The 17,404-nt window shown below is 35.5% G+C and overlaps 1 protein-coding gene across 1 annotated transcript in view; it reads left to right on the forward strand.

Moving 5' to 3' along the window:
• Nucleotides 1-7,223: 7,223 nt before the first annotated feature.
• LOC140140435 (uncharacterized) overlaps nt 7,224-17,404 on the forward strand; it is a 32,839-nt gene continuing 22,658 nt past the window's right edge. Inside the window, exon 1 of the mRNA XM_072162196.1 lies at nt 7,224-7,285. The gene's annotated coding sequence lies outside the window, so the exon portion shown is untranslated. The remainder of the gene's footprint in view (nt 7,286-17,404) is intronic.

A 17,404-nucleotide genomic window follows, 5' to 3' on the forward strand; every position in this document is an offset into this window, starting at 1 on the left:
TTGACGTCATGGTACTACAGTATATTCAATTAAAAATGGGCTATTCCAGATGAAATCCATACACCCCTTATGGAAGACATGACCTTAATCTCCCACACAGGGTGTGTGAATTTCAAATGGAGTTGTCTAAATGGGTGACCCCATTTGAAATCTACACCCCATGTATGTATGGTTTTCAACTGGAATAGCCCAATTAGTGCTCCAGGTGCTTCAGTAATTTTGAAAAAGGGAGTTCTTAATTGTTATACCTAAATATAGATTCCTGTCATCTGATTGGCTATGCCTTTTGCTCTTGGCGAAGGACATGTAGTAAAGTTGCTCGAAACCTGTTGCCCTGGCCAGTGCAATTGACAATCTATGTGCAGTTACATTACAGTACATCCATTAATTTAAGCATCGCCAAGTCTTTGTCCAGTGCTGTCAGATGACAAGAATCTATACAACAGTGATAAGGTATATGTATTTAAAACAATATTGACTGCTTGTATATGGGGCACAGTTAAAATTACAGTGGAAACTTGTTAAAACGAGATCGCCGGGGCCGGCGTGTTTAGCTTGTGTTAAGCGGAGTTCGTAGTAAAAGTCAAGTGCAAAAAAATGTGTCGAGATGCGTATCGGCAGTGTACTGTACGAATGAAACTTCACGAGTAACTATGCTTAAAACATGAATATTTTAATGTGCTACAAAATAAAAAAACAAACAGAAGAAAAACCAAACATTAGTTATGATAAATGTGCAAAAATGGGCGCAAAAATGCCATTGCTGGTATATTTTTCCCCCACTTGACAAAAGCACTTTGTTCTTCACAAAATATCAGTTCGATACTAAGCTTAAAAAAGATAACAACTTCATAAATTTACCTTGAGAAATTAGCTCGTTTTATCCATCGTAAAAACAATAGAAAACAAAAGCTTGGACTGACAGTAAGTGCTTGTATTATGCAGATTTTGTGTTATTTACCTTGTATTAAACAGCTTATTTTGTAGAGTAAATAATAGGGGAAAATCGGGGCCAAGTGACTGTTCGTAGTAGGGGGTTTCTCGTATTAAGCGATCTCATATTAACGAGTTTCCACGGTAACTGTATATAGGTTCTTGGATAATCTCAAAACCATGCTATGCGCCAATGTTTGTGAGATTGTCACAGGCCTATAATAGTTACTTACTTAACCGCCCATGCCTCTCTCATGGCAGTTAATGTTTGTATGTACATGTAGGCCTACTACATGTACATTAAATGTTATGATTTAAGCTGGACATTTTCCAGACCAGACTACTTTATAGCTGCTCTTCAGGGCAAGAACAGACTCATTAATAAAAACTGTTGCAGCCAAAGAAACTTAATTGCCCAGATTGTTTTTCTTTGATTTAAGGGGGTACTACACCCCTGCCTTATTTTGTGCCTATTTTTGCATTTTTCTCAAAAATTATAGCGTATTGGTGACAAGTAAGATATGTATATTATAGGGGCAAGGACTGCAACTACTGCACTGAAAATTTTATTTCAGCGAAGACAACAGTTGTGGAGTTACATGTACAGTCAAAAATGAGGGAAAACCAATATTTGATCAATAAATCAATAACTACTTCCCTTGAGTTGCTGAATTTTTAGTGGGACAGTAGTTGTAGTCCTTGCCCCTATAATATACACATCTTAATTGTCACCAATGTGCTATAATTTTTGAGAAAAATGCAAAAATAGGCACAACATTGGCCAGGGGTGTAGTACCTCCTTAATGATACAAATTAGTATAAACTTAGGGGGCATTTTGTGATCTACAACCTCATCCTCCCACTTATATTACTCCAAAAAAAGATTTTCATACCACCACTCAGAAACCTAAAACTACATTATTTTTGTGCACATTACATGTATATATTTCTTGCATATTATTTTGGTCATTTGACAACCAGAAATTACAATACATTGGCCTATGGGACACTGTAATACTGTACATGTATGATGTATTGTATGTGTCACTCATAAATTCAATATCTGAATCAACTGAAATTTTGAAAGTGCCAGCATTTTTGTGGATATCTACATGTAGTACATCTGTTTAATCATGTCCTAAAAAAGATGTCAATGCTAGAATCACAAAATGCCCCTTCCAAGTGTTCAACAAGCAAGTATGTATAGGGAGTAGGCCTACTCACAACTTGTAACATCCAATTCACTTTCCTTAAAACTGTTTGGTTATTTACTTCAAGCTATTATTTTTCAAACAAATTTAAAGGTGTATAACCAGATCAAAACATCATCCCTCATTTTTCTCTATGAAAAACTCAGATTTTTGTATCGAAAGAAAGGTAATACTTGCACTTTTCTCATTACCCCAGTCAAAACATCTGATACATTTACATGGGGTGAACAAAAATAAATAGCCATTTTGAGCAAATACAGTGGAAACTCATTAACACAAAATCTGTCAGCACAAAATTCCTGATTACAAAAACGTCTGAAGCATAAAATTTATACATTATCAAGACCTGATAACCATGATAACACAAAATACTATTTAATTAAAATCCAAGGCCCTTACAAATTTATGTTCATGAGGTTCCACTGTATTCATTCCATTAAATGCCAAAGTGTCCACCCAGTGATTATACAACTTTCAAAATGCGATGCTATATTAACTGCCGGCTGCCACCCCAAAAATTTGTGACATACATGTATCTTGCAGGCTTTGGGCCAACATTTGGTGGGGGATAGGAGGTACACCTGGTTTCAGTACATGTTATTCCTTCTTGATTTTTTTTCCAAAAAAAAAGGGATTCTTACTAAGTTGCTGGGCGTGGGACTTACCCAGGTCAGTACTGTAAATTTGGAAACTCGTTAACACAAAAATTTTTAATGTCCCAACTCCCAAGCATATCTGTGTGCCTTTAAGTTATTACATAGACCTGACAACATTAATATATCCCTGTTAACACAAACTCAAATCTGAGGCCCTGAAAATTCTACTGTGATCACTTTTACTAATTGCAAAGGATCAGGCTATTCTAGTTGGAATTCGTACACCCCTTACAGAAGAACAAGAATCTCCCTCACATGGGCTGTAAATTTCAAATGGAGTTGCCCTTCAGGTAACCACATTTTAAAGTCACGTCACACTCCCTATGCTCCCTGTATGGAAGATTAAGGTTAAAATGTTTTCCATATGGGGTGTATGGATTTTTAAATTATACTGTACTATTATTTTAATCACTTTTACTGCTGGCAAAGGATTGGGCAATTCCAATTGGAATTCATACACCCCTTACAGAAGCACATGAATCTCCCACACAGGGGGTGTAAATTGCAAATGGAATCAATCATCCATTCAGGTAACCCCATTTGAACTCACACTCCCTGTATGGAAGATTAAGGTTAAATGTCTTCCTTAGGGGATGTATGGATTTCATATATTCTACTGTATTAAATCACTTTTACTGCTTGCAACTTAGGAGTGGGCTATTCCAGTTAGAATTCATACACCCCTTATGGAAGAACATGAATCTCCCATCACAGGGGGTGTAAATTTCAAATGGAATTGCCCATTCAGGTACCCCAGGGCCTCTCTGTATGGAAGATTAATGTTATGTCTTCCATAGCGGGTGTATGGATTTCAAGTGGGACAGCCCATTGTTGTTATTTTTCAAGCAAAATTTCTACAGTTTGTAGGCTCTGTAGCATCTTGTCCAAATTCTCCTTGACTTGTTGTTTTGTTCCCAACTCAAATTATTTTAAAGTCCTCAATCTTAAAGAACTGCACAAAAGCAACATGCCCTGATCTACAAGTACTACCCGATAGTATATAATAGTGCTTCACTTGTAGTACTCATTGTGTTCTTTTTATCTTGCTTTCTTTGAAGACCAAGCGTTTATCAAATTATTAGCATAATATAAAGTCAATAAATAAAGTCCGACCATCACGGTAAACACCAAGTATAAACACACAACAAGAGGCACAGTATCACCAACAAGAACATCTGCTTTTCCCTTTGTTAAGAACTCTTTCAATGCATCAAAATGATGCAATATTCCAAATAGCATTCCTCCCATCCCCAGTGCCACAGTTCCAGCATTGCTCAGTCTAAGGTAGATTTGTCTGTTGCGTGGTAATGATGTGAGCCCAATCAACGATGGGATTAAGGATGCGAACCACATGTATTGCCATGGTAACGGCTCCACCTGGATGATTTTGAGGTGAGACCAGATGAGTAGAATCCCTTGAACACTGGCGAGGAATGCATTCAGAAGCAGGTAAGTCTTTAGTTTGGATTTCAGTTGAACACTGAAAAGAAATGGGCAAATAAAAGTCATTAAAAATTATGTACGTACAAAACTAATTTTGGACAGCAATGTTTGCACAGTATTTTTTGTGGGACCTGAGGGCACATCAGACATATCAAATTGTATTCTGAATACGAGGAATGTCCTGATGATATCAAATATATATATTTTTTTTAATTCACGATATACGGTAATACACATTTTATGGCAAATGATTAAAATTGATACGGTACCTGTTTTTTGAAATTTTACAGTCCTCAAAGTAAATTGCATTTAAATCTAATGATATGTTCTTTTAAAATGTGTATGTAGCTGGGATGAAAAGCTGTCCATCATGAAAATTTTGATCTTTTTTGTATTGAAAATATAATTTTTTTCCCAACAACACCAAAAAAATGTAGGTCTTTTGGGGACAAAAATGCATATCTTCACTATGAAAGGTCAACATTTTCAATTGATGATCAGCTTTTCATCCTAGCTACATACACTTAAATTTATAAAATTTGTATTTACGAATTTCAAAAAATCATTTGTTATCAAGAGTGTAACATTCCTCATATTCAGAATTTCCAGAACAATTTTAAAAATTCCAGTTCATAGACAGCAAAAACTTGGGGTGAATAACTGATCTTTGTGAACTCTAAGTTCAATGTGTCAACTGTACCTTTTGAGTAAAGGTTGCCTAGATTTAATTATTTGAACAGTCTAAAATTTAGTTGAAGTGCAATTTTAGCAAATTTTTTTATGCGATTTCATGACGGGCTGTATTTACTTCCATTGCTTTTATGGTGACAGTGTCATGTCACTCATGCTTCAGTGATTTCAACTATATTTTGATTTTGAATGCAATGGTATAGCCTTCATGGCCTTCAATCGAATGTGAAGCTAACATATAAAGGGTTCACAAAAAATAACTCCCCCCTTAAATTACAAAACATTTCTTTGCATACATTGTAACTTGACATACATTTTGTTGATTTGAAAAATTTAAACACCTGTGAATAAAAGAATCCTTTTTCTACCCTCCCAAAGTTTTTTCTTCTAAAAATCATTTTGTTTTGGCCAAAAATAATGACATTTTCCAAAAATGATGCTTTCAGAAAAAGTTGCACTTTTCAACATCCTCATTTATGTCAAAATTAGCTTCAACGAATCATTATTTTGCACTACATGATGGTTGCATGGGTGGCTAAGGGATCAGAGACAGAAATGTGAAGGAAAACAAAACAATTAAATAAATCATAACATTGAAATCGAGAAAGTTTTGTACATTGCATGTATGGGATGCTGAAAAGTGCAACTTTTTTTAAAGCATCATTTTTGACAAATGTGATTAGTTTTTACCAAAACAAACGGATTTTGAGAAGGAATAACTTCGATAGGGTAGCAAAAAGATGCCTTTATTCACAGGTTTTTAAAATTTTTAAATCAACAAAATGAATGTCAAGTTATGCAAAGAAATGTTTTGTAACTCCTAAATTGATTTCACCATTTTTGAAACACTGGCTTAATAAAACCTTCTAGAAATACCCCGTACATGTCAATGAATCATTGTTTTATACTGCAAGATGATTACATGAGTGACTAGGTTATCGTATACATAAAAATTAGAGAAAACAAAAACACCATTAAATCAATCAAAACATTGATATCGAGAATGTTTTTGTACATTACATGTATAGGATGTGGAAAAGTGCAACTTTTTCTGAAAGCATCTTTTTTGGAAAATTTGATTATTTTTGGTCAAAACAAAAAGATAATTTTTTAAAGAACTTTGGAAGGGTAGGAAAATGATTCCTTTATTCACAGGTTTTTAAACTTTTCAAATCAACGAAATGTATGTCACGTTATGCAAAGAAACGTTTCGTAATTTTAAGGGGGGAGTTATTTTTTGTGAACCCTTTATATACGTGTGTACACATCAGGTTCCAGCAGGCAGTGATGTGTTAAGTGTAGTATTTCAGACACATACAGATATTGGTGAGCAAATTCGTGGCCAGGCTTCTCAAGCAATTCTCAGTCACATCACAAAAATAAATTAAATTTGGGTCAAGAATATAACATATAAAAATACTTTATGTAGGTTTCATTGTCAGTTGCTTTTCCATGTAAAATATATGTGTTGTGTTTGGCTGACCAACAAATGTGTTTTAAGGTTTGCTTTCAGGCCTAATAGTATATTCATATGCATGCCATATGCATCATTGTAGGTATGCCAGGCAAACCTTAGTCAACACATTTGCTAGTCAACCAAATTCGCCTAGAACTCAATACATATTTTACATAGAAATTTAAAAGAACAGGCTGGTCAAGGTCAAGGAAACCTACATAAATATGTTTTCTATACTTCACTTGACCCAAATATATGATTTTTTTATGGTGATAAGACAATCGCACATGGAATTTTAGAGGAATTTGGATACCAGTTCCATTAAAAAAAGCTGCTATCATAATGAGACTAAGATCTAGAAACACCCCCGAAATGCCGTTTTGGGGAATTTTGCTAGCTGAATCTTTTTGATGAAAGTCAATCTTTGACAAGATGTAACTTTGCTTCGGAAAGTGCTATGAAAAAAAGGTTTCCAGTTTTGGCTTTGTTTACTCAAGGGCTTTAATTTGATAAAATGATGCAGTTTGATGGCAAATTTGAATTCACCTAGCATACCTATCATTGCATGATGATATGATATAAATTTTAAGCTTACCTGATAACATATTGTGATGCAACTTGTTCCCTGTGTGTAAAATCACTGCCATCACTCCCCACTGCTCGTGGTCCTTCTCGTGAAGACATTCTGTTTTTCTCTTCAAAAATATTTACACTTTTCGTGGTAAAGTATAACTTTACGATATCAATTCTATCACAAAAATCAAATTAACGTTCACTTCGACGTGTCCTTAAAAAATTGACACCAATTTGACCGTCTAAATTCAGCCCGTCGCCTTTTACGCTTGCGCAGTGAGCAGTTGCACTTTGCACGGAATTCAATGCTGGACCGTATTTTGGTAACTAGAAATTTTATATTTTTGTTTATATTCTACATAATTACATGTGTAAACATTAAAGTGTATGGTAAAGCACTAATTGCAAAAGTTGTATGATCTTCTGTCTGACCGACGATCTGTCTTGGATTATTCTGTGACTGTGAGTGTAAATTATTATCATCATGAAAAGACATGATGATTGCTCGAGTCATGATGAACATGATAATAATAATAAAATTAATACATTGTAATTGCACTAAATACATATAAATTAATACATTGTACGAAATATTTTTATAAGCTTCAATTTCAGTTGAGCTTGCCAGGCACATGCCAAATGATAGTCATGAACGGCAAGGAGACTGAGCCGCATATCTAGTCCGAATAAATTAAATAACAGGCTCAGATCTGACGCGAATCCGCGAAATCGATTCGCGCAAAGATTCTCGTAAAACATCAACCGGGCGAATCCATATGGATTTGTGTAGTGCATTGGCAGTGTACAGAAAGGAAAAATATGTACCCAGTTTGAGTCCCGGTTTGACTATTTATAGGTATCCCTAGTGCCGTACTATTACGCTGACTTTCGTATTCGGCGAGGAGGACGATTTCGACCTCCTGGTTTGTTTACAAACAGAGAGGTAGACAAAAACCCGTTCCGCTTGTCCAAACACTCAGGTATCAGAAGGATGGTCCACAATAGCATGATTCACGTAACCTGAATAGGGATTAAAAAGCTGTCACGTAGAACCATGTGCTTCTATTGTCCAATTTGCCATCTAGATTTCATATGGAAACAGTTCAGACCCAGTACACGATCATGTCAGAAATTAATATTTTGTTCTGGGTCTGATTATTCGGACTAAGGTATCCCAGGCAAACCTTAGTTAACACATTTGCTAGTCAGCCAAATTCGCCGAAAATGTCAATGCATATTTACATAGAAATTTAAAACAACTGGCCGAAGAAGGAAACCTACATAAATATGTTTTCTATACTTCACTTGACCCAAATATATGATTTTTTATGATGATAAGACAATCGCACATGGAATTTTAGAGGGATTTTGATAGCAGTTCCATTAAAAAAAGCTGCTATCATAATGAGACTAAGACAGGCTCCGATAAATCCCCTGTCCGATTGCCCGGGGCAATTGAAAATACTGTCGGGCAAGCTAAATCATCAGACACCCTGCCCGACCGGGCAATTGCAAAATTATTGTGCAATGACAGCATTATTGTGTTCATTTACTTGCATTAATAGCAATGCAGATTGACAAACAAACAGTATCCGGTACAAAATATATTTCCTGACAAGCCAGCAACTAAATTTCCACTGTTATTGATCCCAGGATATTCCCCGAAGCATAGAATTATGATAACACTGTAAATATTTTTAGGCAATTTTAGCTATTACAATACAACAAAAATATTCGGGCATAATCGGGCAAGCAAAAGTTGACCTTAGCTTGCCCGATCGGGCAATTGAAAATAAAAAATTTATCGGAGCCTGGACTAAGATCTAGAAACACCCCCGAAGTGCCGTTTTGGGGAATTTTGCTAGCTGAATCTTTTTGATGAAAGTCAATCTTTGACAAGATGTAACTTTGCTACGGAAAGTGCTATGAAAAAACGGTTTTCAGTTTTGGCTTTGTTTACTCAAGGGCTTTAATTTGATATATAAAATGATGCAGTTTGATGGCAAATTTGAATTCACCTTGCATACCTACTATTTATACTTCATTATTTCAGCAACTGAACCCCCAAAATGACGAATTATGTATAATTTACTTAAGGTAATACACAATTTAAAAGTGTTGCGATTTGGTAGTTCACAACATCTTGCGAATGGTAATGAGCTTTGGCAAAAATTGCATTGCTCATTTCCTTGCGAGCGTGTAGAAGAATTCAAATATCACATACCGGTAAATAATTTTGTAGGTCCTGTGGTTGTTGAGTTATGTTGTAAAGAGGGCTGAAACAACAACACTTTTGTAAAATGTACATAATTCATTAACAACAATAAATTAAGCAAGTTTTCAAATTATATAATTTGTAGAATGAACTTTTGCAAAACATCAATGTGTTATTTGTCAATAATTTATTGATCTAGAGAATGAAAATCGATTTTTCTGGTTGCTTCGACCAACAACACTTCGCCTACCCTTAAGGTTTTACCGTCGTCAGTCGATTCGACTTGACTATTGCGCCTGTTTTCAAAGGCGTGCGTGACGCCAGCGTCAGATTCGGCGTTATGCGTTGCAGACATCGCAGAGAACGATTCTTATTGTGCGTGTCAATGCTATTTTTGCGCACCGGCGATAACTAGGGCCAAAAAATAAAGAAAACAATGTTTGCTGGCGCAAAAAAAAAGTGGTCGCTTCTAAGTAATATTAGAGTCACGCGGTAGCCGTGACCAGCAAGTTTTTAAAAAAAAAGACTGATAAAGAAGACTAATAACAGATGCTCCCGCGAGACTATATTTACAGCTAACATTAAAACACTTGACTTCTATTGTTCGATGTTATTTTTCGCTGGGTACAAAATGTATCTAAAACCATGCTAAATGTTATTTACAGTCCCAGGTGTAATATTTTGACAACTCATTAATTCAAAAGGGCCACCAATCCTACAGTCAATCATTGTTCGTAATAAACAAATATTTTTGCTTCCATTTCACGCGGTATTTCATAGCGAAAATTAGTTGCAAATCATACTGATCCAGAATTTTTAGACACTGCTACAGGTCTACCTGGTTATCACCTTCACACTACTTTTTCAGATTCACTTCCAATTATACCCTAGCAATTTCTGAAATACCGTACATACAAATTCCGAACCCCATTCGCCAAAATATCAAGTTTTTCACAATTCTTTTGTTCTTTTCGGACGACACATCAATTCATATAATAAATATTGTACATCGACACGCTATTTCGCAGCCGAGTCTCGTGGTGTAATGGTTAAGGCATTGAACTCCTAATCCGGGGACTCGTTCGAATCCGATGACCAACTTATTTTTTCAATATTTTATTAAACAATAATTTTATTGTCATTAATCAAGGATAACACAATTTTAATCATCCAGTGCTATTATGATATTTTTTTTTATATCAAAGCAAGATGTTACCAATATTTTTCTCATTTTTAGTTCTGTCCTGCCACGGGCGATTCGCATGATAATAGGACAATAAAACATGTGATATGTATGAATGGTTGTTGAATCGATCTAGAGACCTGTCCCTTTGTCATCTTCAGCTATCGTAGAACTGTATTCCAACATGACTGTCATTTCAATTGTTATACCGTTCCGGTTGGTTTATTGCATACACTCTATAGACCTGTGAAAAATTATTATAGTATGGAAGGCCAGCAGGGACAAAAACGTATCCAAAAAGATACAACCAAATATGGAAGGCCACTAAAGTCATAGTTACGTAAAGGCAAATTAGCAAAGCGGCAAAAATACCCAAATGCCTATTAAAAGGAGGGACTGTCCCCACCACAGACACACGGAACCCCCGATAGAGAGCAGGGCTTGAAGAATGAGGGAAATTAAAACCGCAAAAGACCGCCAACAACCGCCGCTTAATAGGAAAATCCAACTCGATTGCCCCGCAGGGCTTCAAAGAACTATCAACCGCGAAATTTGGATATCCAACTAGATTGCCCCGCAGGGGCTACAAAACCACAATCATGGTTGGCATGAAAAACGAGGGAAATTAAAACTACAAACCGCGAAAGATCGCCAACAACCGCCGCTTAATAGGGAAATCCAACTAGATTGCCCCGCAGGGCTACAAAAAACTATCAACCGCGAAATTTGGATATCCAACTAGATTGCCCCGCAGGGCTACAAAAACTACAATCATTAAAGCATAATTATCTTGCTAAGTCTTGGCACTTAGACGCTTCCGTAGTATAAGCCTTGCTACATATACACGCATTTCTCAGCTTCAATTTGAAGTAAATCGCACTGACTCTGTGTCTCGCTGGCATCGTCAACATTGGGTATTTTTTGTTCATATTTACATTTTCTTAGTTGCCTTGAATAAAGTTTATTAAAATGTATATGTATCCCTATTAACATTACAGTCATGCGGTAGCTGTGACCAGCAAGTTTTAAAAATAAACGGCTGATAAAGTTTTATTAAATTATTTACTGTCATAAATCAAGGATAACATATAATTTCAAACATCTATGTTTCGCTTTTATTCGTTTTATGGAGTACTTCGTAACCGATGACTTTCCAAACTTGGCTACATTCATAAAAGAAATAAAATCCACCAAAAAACGTTGACAACGTAAAAGAAAGCAGCAAGTTTAAAAAGCCCCACCTCGGCTCACTTTTTGAAACTTGGTCCCATTTTGAATATCAACAGCAAATCGGTGTTTTTAACGTTTAAACAACAGCATCATTGCCATTAACATGCCTACTTATTATAAAACAAAACATATATAGGATATTGGCCAAGAACAACATAATAACCTTTCTGATCGTTCCAGAATGCCTACAACTCAATATCGCATCGGCACATTAAAGATACATAACACTTCTGGAAATGTTTTAAGTTGATAATTATGACAAAGTTTAAATCAGTATCTTTTACAAATGGGACCAAGTTTCAAAAAGTGAGCCGAGGTGGGGGCTTTTTAAACTTGCTGCTTTCTTTACGTTGTCAACGTTTTTTTGGTGGATATTAAATGTACAAACCAAATCTTGCCAGCGTGCTTCCAGTAATAACGGACCTGGACCCCCTTCCCAAAGTAGGCCTACGACATCAGGGTCCAATAGATGGTATGAAGTTATAGGCCTACCAAACAAACACAGAATCAGGGTGTTTTTTTAAACATTAGGCTAAACGAGTGTTGGTTAAATTGGTTAATTTGTTTTAATAATATTTTGGCCTAAATGTTGGGGAAGCACTACGGTATATTATAGGCCTGTTAAGGGGTAGGGTATGAACGTTTGGACAGTATTTATTGTGGGACATTAGAGCACATCAGACATACATAGCCGCTTTCGCCAAACGTTTGATAAACATTTAGCGATCAAAACGCTTTGCCAAACGCTTACGGGTGTTTACGAAAATGTTTGACAAACGTTTGTGATCGGCAATTGTTTGACAAACGTTTGGCGAAAACGGCTGTGTATATCGAATTGCATTCTGAATACGAAGGATGTCCTATTGATATCAAATAATTATGCTCTTTTCAAATTCTCAATGTAATACACATTTTATGGCAAATCATTAAAAATTGATATTTTTGACATTTAACAGTACCGTACTCGAAGTAAACTTTATAAATCTGATGATTTATACTTAAAATGTATTTAGGTGGGATGAAAAGCCGACAATCAATTGAAAATTTTGACCTTTCGTATTGAAGATATGGATTTTTCCCCAAAGCACAAAAAAAAATTAGGTCTTTTGGGGAAATAAATCCATATCTTCAATATGAAAGGTCAAAATTTTCAATTGATCGTCGGCTTTTCCTCCCAGGTACATATATTTAAGAATATGTCATTCGATTTATAAAATTTAATTCGAGGACTGTTGTATATCAAGAATACCGTATGAAAAATATCAAATTTTAATAATTTGTCATAAAATTTGAATTATATCGTGAATTTCAAAAAATGAAAATTATTTGATATCAGAAAGACATTCTTCGTATTCAGAATGCAATTCGATACATGTATGTTTGATGTGCTCTCACATGTCTCATGTCCCACAAAAAATACTGTCGAAACGCTCAAAACGCTCATTCCAGATCCCTTAAAGGTTATACGTTTGTAGAACGTTTCATAATGAAACACTACAACAAAATTAAAAACATGTTGTGAAAATGTTATTGTAGACATAATTATTTTGGCAACATTGTTCCAACTTAGAATATGTTTTGCAGCAAGTGTTCAATGTTTTTGATTGTTATTTTTAAAATGTTTTAAAAGTTTATAATCCACCATTTAAATGTTTAAAGCATTTTGTGTTATTGGGCAAAGACCTACTACGTGCACTGAATTCATAATGCATGCGATATAGACAACACCATCAAAACTATTCAGTTTAAAAAAAAATGTGTCATACATTTACAAAAATGATATCATAATTGGCCAAACGTTTTTCTATAGCTATAGGCAACCCAGCGTTTAACTTTGCTTTAATTGAACTGCAACAATTGATGATATGAATCCACCTCGAGATAATTCCGTGGGCCTATAGTTTTGTGACCAAAAGTTTTCCTCTCGATAAACGGCACTAAGCATGCTAAGTAGACCTATGCCTATAATAATTGTAGGCCTATTATAGTCAAACACTTCCGCCCATGGTGTCAAACGCTTCGCTTTAACATGTTTAATAAATCCTCTTTTTGGTCATTCGAGTCAGCTGAAAATAACTCGCTTTGTGTAACTCTTTGGCCCAATATATTTGCAGAATGGGAGCCTTTCTTACACCCGTTTGTGACCAAAATACACCAAATTAGAATTAGGTTAAGAATTTTTAATATTCTTAGCCTTAATAGTCGACATCATTATAATTGTTCCTAATTATGGACACTTCTTAGCCTTCTTAACTTTTTTTTTTACAGTGAAAACTTTCCTGCGTAAACAGACAATTCCTTTTTTTTTTTTTTTGGCCATATGCGTAAATGAACGCTGATCCGGCATCAGATCGCGCTTCATACCATCGCGTTGGCACACACCAAAATATCCATGTACGCAATTAACTGCGCATGATGTCGCAGAAAAAATGCATTTTTGACCTATTTTGGTCAATTTACGCGAAAAATAGGTCCGGTACCACCAATTTTTTTTGCGCGATTTTACAGAGATTTTTCTTTTTCATAACATATATAAAATTAAAAAAATTTTGTCTCGACAATTTTTTTATACAACGCAAAAGGTGATATATTTTGGGCAAATTGCTGATTTTGCCATTGAAGTGTACAGAGATTTTTGAAATGTACACCTCTTTTAAAACGGCTGTACCTCAAAAGTGAGGTCCGGCACCCCCTGTTTTTTTTCCTGATTTATTATCTACACATATTAATGTACAAAATACGTCAATTTAAAAAAATTTCATCGATAGGTTTAGTAACGACGGTAAAACCTTAAATCTTTTGGCGCCTACGGCATAAGAGCGAGCTTCAAGCCTACCTAAACGCTAAGACAACTGCTTGTCTCCCCAAAAGACAAAACCGAGAAGAAGGACATAGCGGGCCGGTTTATTTCATTCCATGCCAAGGACAAACCCGTAAGGGTCAGTGATCCGAATCTTATATCGGCGAGACGGAAAGATCTTTTCGCACCAGATTTTTGGAACACTGTTGCCCCAGCTCCACCTCGTCTGAGGTTTCCCAACACATCCACATCGAGTCTCCCGGCCATCACATAGACTTGGACAAAGTTCAAATTCTGGACAAGGAACCCAGATATTTTGAGCGTGGTGTGAAGGAGGCCATCATATCAGAGTGAACCAGCCATCGCTGAACAGAGACGGGGGTTGATACAAGCTACCTAGAGTGTACGACCCGATTTTGGGGTCAAGTGTCCGAAAGGTCGCTGACCTGTGAATTGGGTTGCCAGTCTGCTGATGAAAGTCGAAGTGTCGATTGAAAATTCCAGGTACTAAAATAACCCTTTTTTTTTTTTATGCCAACCTAGCATTTAGCTCATGGGTCAGGGACACTACAAATACAAAAAAAAACAAAAAAAAACACACCTTTCTTTTTCGCCAGCCCATTCGGGCTGGTACCTGTTTCAGGTTTGGGGTCAGTTTACTCAAGAGATTATATTTTAGTGGTATTGGAATGATTTTTTTTTTTTACTTTTTGGGGTTAAATTTTTTAAAAATATTTTAATTGATTTGTTAGGAAAAGTAAGTATGTTTTGCCGTTTCAACGAACAAAACGCAGTGAGTATTACCAAAGTTATGTTTGAACTAATTAATTATGACTTTAAAAGTTTAAAGGCCTAAATGTAACAATAATAGTTAATATATATAGCATCATATGGTCAGCAGAAGAAAATCTGACATCACCTATGATGTCATATCAGTGTCCTTGACCGGGGTCCTTACTCCTTGACCACTGAACAGCGTGATATCATGTTGATAACAGATCTATAGAATCAAAATCTTCATCATATCCTCGGATCATATCACAGATTCTCAACAATCTGTGATCATATGGACCATATTGATGTGAAAGTAGTTATCTATCATATCCTGTGTCGCTTTATGGATAAAAATGACTCAAAATGTTATTGATGAAATGGTTGCTATCATAAACATCAGTTTTGTCTTTTCAACGGGAAAAATCCGATGCAAAATAAAGTTTTTAGGGCCTAGCTATAATATGGGCATAATTTATGCATATAGTATTGAACAATGTACCCCATTTGACATGCACTTATAGATAAATAAATTGTCTTACTTTATTAATTTACTAACTTCTTTATTATAAATAAAATGACACATAACTATTTGATTCATAAAATTACATTCAACAAAATGATTGAAGAGAAACACACAAGGCACTAGGCAGACTGTTATAGAATGGAGTATGTAAGATGCCATGTCCATAGCTTCGCAGGGAGTTTCCGACTAGCAATCAACATGATCAGCACATTCAGAAAAACACAGTTTAAGAGTGAAGATTGTAGTGAGTAACCAGTCCTTTATAAATGTGCTGGCCACTATCTATTATAATATAGTAGGCTTAAACTATACATTGCTTGAATTAATTAAGTTATTTTAAAATAAAATGTACATGTAAGTAAACTCAAACCAGCAGTATATATATCAAAAGCAGTGAAATCGGACATTCCTAAGCGAAGATATTGAGTTCGTAAGTTCTGGTATTACAAAATTGGAAATTGAGATATCGTGGGTAAAAAGCTGAAAAGACAAAAAACCAACGACAACAACAACAACAACAACAACAACAAAACAAACAGACCAGAACAATTTGGAGTACATGTAATGAATTAAAAGAGTTGACATGAGATTAGGAATTGATGTGTTCTGCTGTTTCAGTGTGCATGTTCTCATCGTTGATGGTTTGGTGGACTGTCATGTAGATTTAAGCGTGATCCTAAAAATGCCTTTCACATTGACCAAAACTAATTACAAGACCTCTTCTACATTGAGGCTGGCTTTCCTTTTAAAGGGAATTGTTATTATTTATAAATTTAAAACTGTGAGTACAGTCCCTCCCATAGGAATAGATCTCAGGGGGTTTGGAGGATGACAGAATGCAATATTTTTAATATTTTGATGATGGTCTCCATACAGTCATCAAACTGTTGATGTCTGTACATTGTATGTGGGTTTCTCATCAAATTAACTCATATATTTGACCAGGGTTGTAGCTAGGATATTTTTAGTGCTGGGTGGCTTTTGATGAAAATCTTGCATATTTGGAAATTGTTTGCCAAAATAGACCAAGTTCTTAACTAATTCAGCAATTTTTGCCTCTGAATGGTGGGCTCCAGTGCTAAAATTGGAGCTGAGTGGTTGGCTCCAAAACTGAGTGGTGGGCTCTACCCCACTGTAGCTACATCCCTGTATTTGACCATTTTACTAGTAGCCTAAAAAGTGCCAATTTTTGCACTCTTCATGCGACTTCATCAGGCACATTTTTTTCACTTTTGCACCATATGTATTCACCATTTTAGCTTCAATATGACAAAAATGTTCGCACATTTCTATCGTAACTTTATTCCATCACCAATAGGTGCTGGACTCATATTGCTGAATTAAGCAAAAAATATTCTGAAAAATACAAACTGTCGCCATTCAGGGGAGCTAGGGAATTCTGAGAAAATTGATTTTATTTTTTATTTTTTACTGGTGTGTGCATTTTGGTAAACAGTACCCTTTGCAAAGTTGTATCATATTTGAATTTGATTAGAGGGTATTACCAGACTTGGTACATTTGCATGTGACGCCAACAGGATATTTATGGCGATGTTTTTCCTCTGCTGCTGTTTTTGCCAACAAAAAATTAATAGTCAACCTTATGACTCATAATTTCCTCTTCAAAATCATAGCATGGTTATTCAAAATTACAACGTTCAAGCAAGATTGTCTCCAAATATGGAAAAAAACTCTCTTTGCAGCCAGACTTGTGACT

The sequence above is a fragment of the Amphiura filiformis genome, chromosome 19 (assembly GCF_039555335.1).
Source record: "Amphiura filiformis chromosome 19, Afil_fr2py, whole genome shotgun sequence".
Lineage (NCBI taxonomy): Eukaryota > Metazoa > Echinodermata > Ophiuroidea > Amphilepidida > Amphiuridae > Amphiura > Amphiura filiformis.